Source organism: Mirounga angustirostris, unplaced genomic scaffold (genome assembly GCF_029215605.1).
Source record: "Mirounga angustirostris isolate CCGP_5_RB_7025 unplaced genomic scaffold, mMirAng1.0.hap1 SCAF_13, whole genome shotgun sequence".
NCBI lineage: Eukaryota > Metazoa > Chordata > Mammalia > Carnivora > Phocidae > Mirounga > Mirounga angustirostris.
Window position 1 is genome coordinate 11,185,177 of NW_026991721.1, and position 7,897 is coordinate 11,193,073.

Genomic DNA, 7,897 nt, shown 5'->3' on the forward strand with positions numbered 1-7,897 from the left:
ACTTTTACATCAACATGGATGGGACTGGAGGAGATTATGCTAAGTGAAATAAGTCAAGCAGAGACAGTCAATTATCACATGGTTTCACTTATTTGTGGAACATTAGGAATAGCACGGAGGACATTAGGAGAAGGAAGGGAAAAATGAAGGGAGGGAAATCGGAGGAAGAGATGAACCATGAGAGACTATGGACTCTGAGAAACAAATAGGGTTTTAGAGGAGAGGGGGGAGGGGGGATTGGTTAGCCCGGTGATGGGTATTAAGGAGGGCATGTACTGCATGGAGCACTGGGTGTTATATGAAAACAATGGATCGTGGATCACCACATCAAAAACCAATGATGTATTGTATGGTGACTAACATAACATAATAAAATTAAAGAAAAAAAAAGAAACAAAACAAATGAACAAAGAAAAAGAGACAAACGAAAAAACAGACTCTTAACTACAGGGAACAAACTGGTGTTGCCAGAGCAGGGAGGGGGTAGGATGGGCGAAATAGGTGGAGAGGATTGAAAGTACACTTATGGAGGGGCACGTGGGTGGCCCAGTCAGTTAAGGCTCTGCCTTTGGCTCAAGTCATGATCCCAGGATCCTGGGATCGAGTCCTGCATTGGGCTCCTTGCTCAGAAGGAAGCCTGCTTCTCCCTCTGTCTGCCACTCCCCGTTTGTGCTCAGTCTCTCTCTCCCTGACAAGTAAATAAGTAAAATCTTTAAAAAAAAAAAAAAAAAAAAAGTACACTTATGGTGATGAGCCCTGAGTAATGTATAAAGTGTTCAATCACTATATTGTACACCTGCTACTCATATAACACTGTATGTTAATTATACTTTATTTTAAAAGTTAATTAACTTTTTAAAAGTATGAAATACAATAAAACCTAGATCTTTAAAGATTTTTATTTATTTAGAGTGGGGGTGGGGCAGAAGCCCAAGCAGACTCCACAATGAGCATGGAGCTGGAACAGGGCTTGATCCCATGACCTAAGCCGAAATCAAGAGCCAGATGCTCAACCAACTGAGCCACCTAGGCACCTGTATTAAATTAATTTTTAAAATGTCAGTAAAATTTGTGTTGAATATAAATACTTGCTGACATAGAAAGACATTCATGATGCATTCTAATGCCATCCATTCCAGAGTATTAGAGTGGTTAACTGTGTGATGGAATTATTGGTGACCGATTTTGTTTGTTTCTCTATTGTCTACATTTTCTACATTCAATACAATAATTGAGCAACTGGAAAATGGGAAAAATTACTTTTAACAAAGATGAACTTTTTTATTTAACAATAAATTGGGCAACGAAAGGAAGGGGTGTGAGAGAGAACACTGCCCCCCAACTTTTGCAATTAACTGGGTGTGTTCATTTGTATTGGCAAAGGTGGGGGACAGGCGAGCAGGTTGACAGTGGCTCTATGATAGGTTGCAATTCCACTTTGAGGCAGTACTGTAATAAAATGTAGTCTATGTGTGTTCATTATTTTGCATAACGCATAATGCCCAAGCATGGGTTTGGTTATGGTTTCAGGGACTTTCATAAGCGTTTTTTGCGACCTCTACTGGACATGGCTGGTAAAGCCTAAACTTCCTTCAGGGAAGTGGTCCATTTTCTCCATAACTGTTTTTTGTGAAGATACAGAGGAGAGGAGGGAAGATTGTTACCAAACCCAACTGTACTTTCCTTTAACTAGATATACGAATGACCTATACCAAGTTCACAATTGAAGATCACACCCTGATAAGGAAGAGGAACTAAAGAGAGCTTCCTCTAGCCTCTTCCAACTGAGATCCTATAATTCTTTGAAATGACAAAGAATCTTGCTCAGAAGCACAAATGACTTGAGATTTCTAAGAAGAAGAAGAGGAACAACAACAACAAGAATCCTGGTCAAGAAAATAAAAATAGAAAGGGAGAGAGAATAGAACAAAATAGTTGCAAATTTTATCTTGAAGACCAAACATGCCAAACAGCCATGATGTTTTTTGGAAAGCAAAGTGAATTTGACCAAATATAAAAATATGTAATAAAGTCACGATAATTAAAACAGTGTAGCACTGGTTTCAGATCAGGGAGAACATGGGAATGGAACAAAATGCTAAAAAATATTACGTGGGAATTTAGCGTATGATAAAATCACATATTTTTTTAAGATTGTATTTATTTATTTATTTATTTATTTATTTATTTATTTATTTATTTATTTAGAGAGCATGCATTAGAGAGAGAATCTTAAACAGGTTCCACGCTCAACATGGAGCCTGATGCAGGGATCCATTTCATGACCCTGAAATCATGACCTGAGCTGAAATCAAGAATCCAACACTTAACTGACTGAGCCACCCAGGCGCCCCATAAAATCATGTATTAAATGAGAATTTTCGACTTGACAAAAGTATTATACTACATCCCTACTTCTGGCCTTATAAAGCATATTATCAAAGTCAAAAACTGTTAAAAAAAATAACTGGAAGATTTTACTGCATGAAAATTATGAATGGTCCTACCTCAAAAAAAATTAAAGGACATAATGAACACTGTAAACAAAAACTGAATCATATACAAACAAGGGTTAATATAATTAATATACAGTAAGCATTTAGAATTCATAAAAAAAGAAACAGTACAATTGAAACATAGAGAAAGTACATAAGCAAATCACACATATGAAAAAATAGACAAAAATATGAGAACAAAGGTAGGAGAAAAAGTTCATCATCACTAGTCATTGAAAAATTGCAAACTAATGTATAACCAGTGTGTAAATTATATGAAGTAGGACTCAGAGAATACTATTGGAAATCAACCTTAGGGGTGCCCGGAGGGCTCAGTCCGTGGAGCCTGCAGCTCTTGATCTTGCAGTTCTGAGTTCGAGTCCCACATTGGGGGTAGAGAGTATATAAAAATAAAATCTTAAAAAAAAAATCAACTTTAGGGGCGCCTGGGTGGCTCAGATGGTTAAGCATCTGCCTTCAGCTCAGGTTATGATCCCAGGGCCCTGGGATCGAGCCCCGCATCGGGCTCCTGGCTCAGCGGGGAGTCTGCTCCCTCTCCCTCTGCCTCTCTCCCTGCTCATGCTCTCTCTCTCTCTCTCTCTGTATCTCTGTCTCAAATGAATAAATAAAATCTTAAAAAAAAAAAAAAGATTTTTAAAAAAAATCAACTTTGGCTTACCCTGTTCCTGCTTACCCAAACTCCAAACCAACTCTGTAAGGCTGGAGGGGTTTCTGCTCATTTCTCTGATTTAAGAAGGAAAAAAGAAAACATTCTGATTTCAGTAATTAAAATGTCCAATACTGTGTAATAGTCACAATTCTGAATTCCATCTAAAGGTGAAGCTGCATCCCTCTGCTAGTTCAGTCCCGTTCTGGATAGGGTGATTGTAGTGGAAACAAAATGGCAGCCGGGGGAGGAAGTTCTCTATTTCCTCACTGCACTTTTACCAGTCATGTAGGATCCTTCCCTACCCCTCATCTCTCACCTCTGTTGCTGACCTCTCTGGGATGACTGACAGGCATAGCACGTGATAAGGGCTGAAGTATGTCCACCTCCCCCCCACCAACCAATATGTGTTGGAGCCCTAATTACCCCCTTCACCCCCCTACTCCCCACTTCCACCCCCCATCCACTGTACCCCAGAATGTGACATTATTAGGAGAAAGGGTCTTTACAGAGGTAATCAAGTTAAATGAGGTCAATAGGGTGGGCCCTAATCCAGTAAGATTAGTGTCTTATCAAAAGGGGAAATTTGGACACAAAGACACACATAAAGGGGAAGACTATGGGAAGAGAGATAGGGAGAAGATGGCCATCCATGAGCCCGGGACAGAGACCTGGGACAGCCCCTTCCTCACAGCCCTCAGAAGGAACCAACCCTGCTGACACCTTGATTTCAGACTTCAGGCCTCCAGAAATGTGACGCAATAACCTTCTGTTGTTTAAGCCCCCCAGTTTGGGGTACTTGGGTTACATCAGCCCTAGCAAAATGATACAACACCCAACAGTAGTTGACTCATTTCCCAGTATAGAGTATACTCTTTCTCTCATGGGTGCTTTATGGATTCTCCAGAGAAACACACACACACACACACACACACACACCCTACCCTAACTGCCGAGGATTCTTGATGCATGCAAATTCATCTCTGCTGCATGACTGGCTGGTTGCATACAAGTCTTCCCTCAGGCCCTGGACATCCATTATCACATCTCTTCCTGCTTCTTTGTCCTGGATCCTCAGTGGGGTCCTGTTAGACGAGATATAAGAAAACTCTAAACCGGCACACTGCATGGGGGTCCACATCTGGTGAACAAGGTATGCACACCTTTGACCCACCACCAATGGAAATGTAACTACTTCCCAATGGCAGCCCTCTACTTTGCATCAAACCTCCAGACATAGACTTTTGTCAAACATCAATCCCCCTCAAACAGAGGTCCCATATCAAGCTGAGTGCCTTGAAATGTTTCTTATTAAGCTTGATGGAGCACCCCAATACCTTGCCATTAGAGAGGGAGAGTGGAATTCACAATATACCAACAAATCTGTCCAAAGAAATCTTTAATGTAATCTCCAGTCTCTACTTCTTTTCTTGATCCTCCCAGTGCTTTTTACAGGCTGGAAGAAAATGGAGAGCTAAGAATTAGCAAAGCCATTTCCTACCACCTCCTTTATAAGTCCTGCCCAGGGGGCACCTGGGCGGCTCAGTTGGTAAGGTTCCAACTCTTGGTTGTGGCTCAGGTCATGATCTCAGGGTCCTGAGATCAAGTCCACATTCAGCTCATGGAGTTTGCTTGAGATTTTTCCCCCCTCTGCACCTCCCCCTGATCGCTCGCACTCCCCCTCTCTCTCTCTCTCTCTCTCAAATAAATAAATAAAATCCAAAATCAATCAATCAATCAATCAATCCTGTCCAGAAGGCCCAGCACCTCACTCTGGAATGCGCGGATTACCACATACACTGGGGCTTCAGGCAAAGCTGAGTCAGACACAATCCTGTTTTAACAGCCTGTTATAAACATAATATTGGATATCATTTCTCTCCTTTCATATTGGCAGAGCTCTAAACAAAGGTGTGCAAGGAAACTCAGCAAGGATAAATAGGCACTCTGATACATTGTTGGTGAAAATCAATCCCTTTGGAAACTTCCTTTATCCCTACACCCTCAAGATATGTCAGCAATCATCATTAGCCCACTGATCTACATTTGAAGGGTCTCCTGACTAAGTTTTTGCTAGACAGTAGTAAATGACCCCTCAAGCTCCTGGAAACCTTAGAGACACTATCCCTAACCCCCTCCCAACCTGCAGGTACATATTCAGTCACTGCTCACAACCCCAGTGCAGTTCTTTCTACCCACGGGTCCTGTCCCTGTGCTTTAACAAAAACCACCTTTTCTGCACTGAAAACATCTCAAGAAATCTTTCCTGACTGTTTGCTCCCGGACTCCAAAACACCACGTCAGTATCATTGCTTTTAGACATGATCTACACCATATGGAAGCTAAACCGATGAAGAAGCCCTTTGAGAAGGTTCTGTGGGCTTCCTGGGGTGAGGAAGTTCCATGGTGACTTATTACACTATGATATTATGATTAGAATCTGATAAGCAAAAACCCAGTCTTTTTATTAAAGTGAGAGAGTGGGCACACACACACGTACACAGACACAGACAACAAGTGTGTGGGTGCCATTTACGTCAACAACCAGACCTGGAACTAGGCTAGGCTACAGGTTTCTGTTATCTTGTGATTTTAAAATAAGAAAGATTAAAAACTGAGATGCCAGGTAACTTTCATACAGATGGGAAAAAATACAAATCGCAGTGGATATAGACCTGCATGATCCAAAAACAATGCTTTGCAGCTCTACTCTGCTTTTTAAATTTTCAAAGTGCTCAGAGGACTGATTCTCAACTTGCTTAGGCATTAGAATCACCCATGGGGCTTAGTTCACAATAGGAATCCCTGAACCCCACCTTCAGAGTTTCTGACTTAATATGTAGGGACGAGATACTTGTATTTATATGAAGGTCTCAGTAACATCTGATGCAGGTGGTCTGAAGACCAACTTTTGGGAGATTTTAGCAAACCCGTTCCCGTAAAAGTAAGAACAGCAAGGTTTTTATCCCTACTTTGTATCAGATCAGCTGTGTGGCAAATCATTTCATCCCAGAACATCAGTTTCCTACAAATAAATACAATAGAACTATCAGAAGAGAAGTGTAAATAAAGAGCTGTGAGAACTGGAAGGAGGGAAAACCATTTTTAGGGACCAGGTAAGACCTCCCGTCCCTCCTACCATTTTCACAACGCTTTATTCATACTTCTCTTCTGATATCTCAACATTAGCAATTGTATGCTCATCATATTGTCCCTACCTAAACATAAATTCCTAAAGAATAGGATCACTGGTTTTTCCTCTTTGTGTCCTCCATTGTAGGTGGCACAACTCTTGCAAAGAAAAATAGACATCATTTGTCATAGTTACTATTTAAATGTAAAACTCTGAATTCACTTTTTTCTTTTAAAATAAACGAGGTGGAAGTTGGGGAGGAGGGCACCAAAAGACTTAGAGACCAATCAAAGAGATTGTTCTGACACTTTACTTTCCATCCAAAACAAAATTACACAATATTCAGCTTGAGATTTCTAAATGCCTGAGCACATTCAGATCTCCGACTTCGGGTGGAAGGGAGCAGGGAAGAGCTGTCTAGAACCTGACACTGGCTTGGGAGGCGGGACAGTTAAACCCTTTCAGAGAACTGCTCTAAAAGGACAGAAATGGGGCGCCTGGGTGGCTCAGTCGTTAAGCGTCTGCCTTCGGCTCAGGTCATGATCCCAGGGTCCTGGGATCGAGCCCCGCATCGAGCCCCGCATCGGGCTCCCTGCTCGGCAGGAAGCCTGCTTCTCGCTCTCCCACTACCCCCTGCTTGTGTTCCTGCTCTCGCTATCTCTCTGTCAAATAAATAAATAAATTAATAAATAAATTAATTAATTAATTAAAAATAAATAAAAGGACAGAAATGGTTGGCTGTAATAAAATCCATTAACTCTTCTGAGACAGCTTCAGTGTGCAGCTCATCAAGAAGTGCCTAACACAGTGGACAGAGAAAGTTCTCCCAGTAGCTTTGCAAGCATTACAGGTTTTATTTGTTGCCATTTATGAAATTAATCTCTGGGGAAAGACCACGCACAGATTTAGCGTGATTTAAATACAACAGACATCGGTCTCAGTTTGTTAATCCCATTTGTGTCCTAGAAGCTTGGGGAAAGATCCTCTCTCATTCTAAATATTAAAACGTTTCAGACCGATAAAAATAACCTTCCCAACATCCTCCCAGAAGAGTCGTGCATTATTTTAACTTGATAATCAAGTTTTGACACAGCCCCGTCCCTGGGGTCCCTGGAGTGACACAGACTCAAATTCTGATCTCACCGTTTTCCTGCTGTGTGACCCTGGGTAAGTTAAATCCTTTGACCCTCGGTATGTTATCTGCAAATGGGTGTCACGACTTCCTTATCCCCTGAACTCCTTACAGGACCACACGCAGCGACGAGGTACTGAACGCCTAACATACTGCAAGCCCACTAAAGCTCAAACAATGGTCAATCAGTGGGCTTTTCCTAATGTCTCTGAGCCGCCCCCTAGAGAAGCGGCGTAAAGCAGTGATCTGTGACCCACGACCCGCTCAGGGAAGCCGGGCTTTCTCAACACGGCGCTCAGCGTGGGAGAGCGCAGAAATCCCCACCCGCCTGCCCGCATCCAGGGAGCGGGCGAGCGACCCCGGCGTGCACGGAGACGTCCAGAAGCCTGACGCGGCGCTGGGCGTGGCTAGCACACGCCGGCGCGGGAACGCAGGCGACGCGCCCCGGTTTCCTCCGCTTCCGCCGGGAC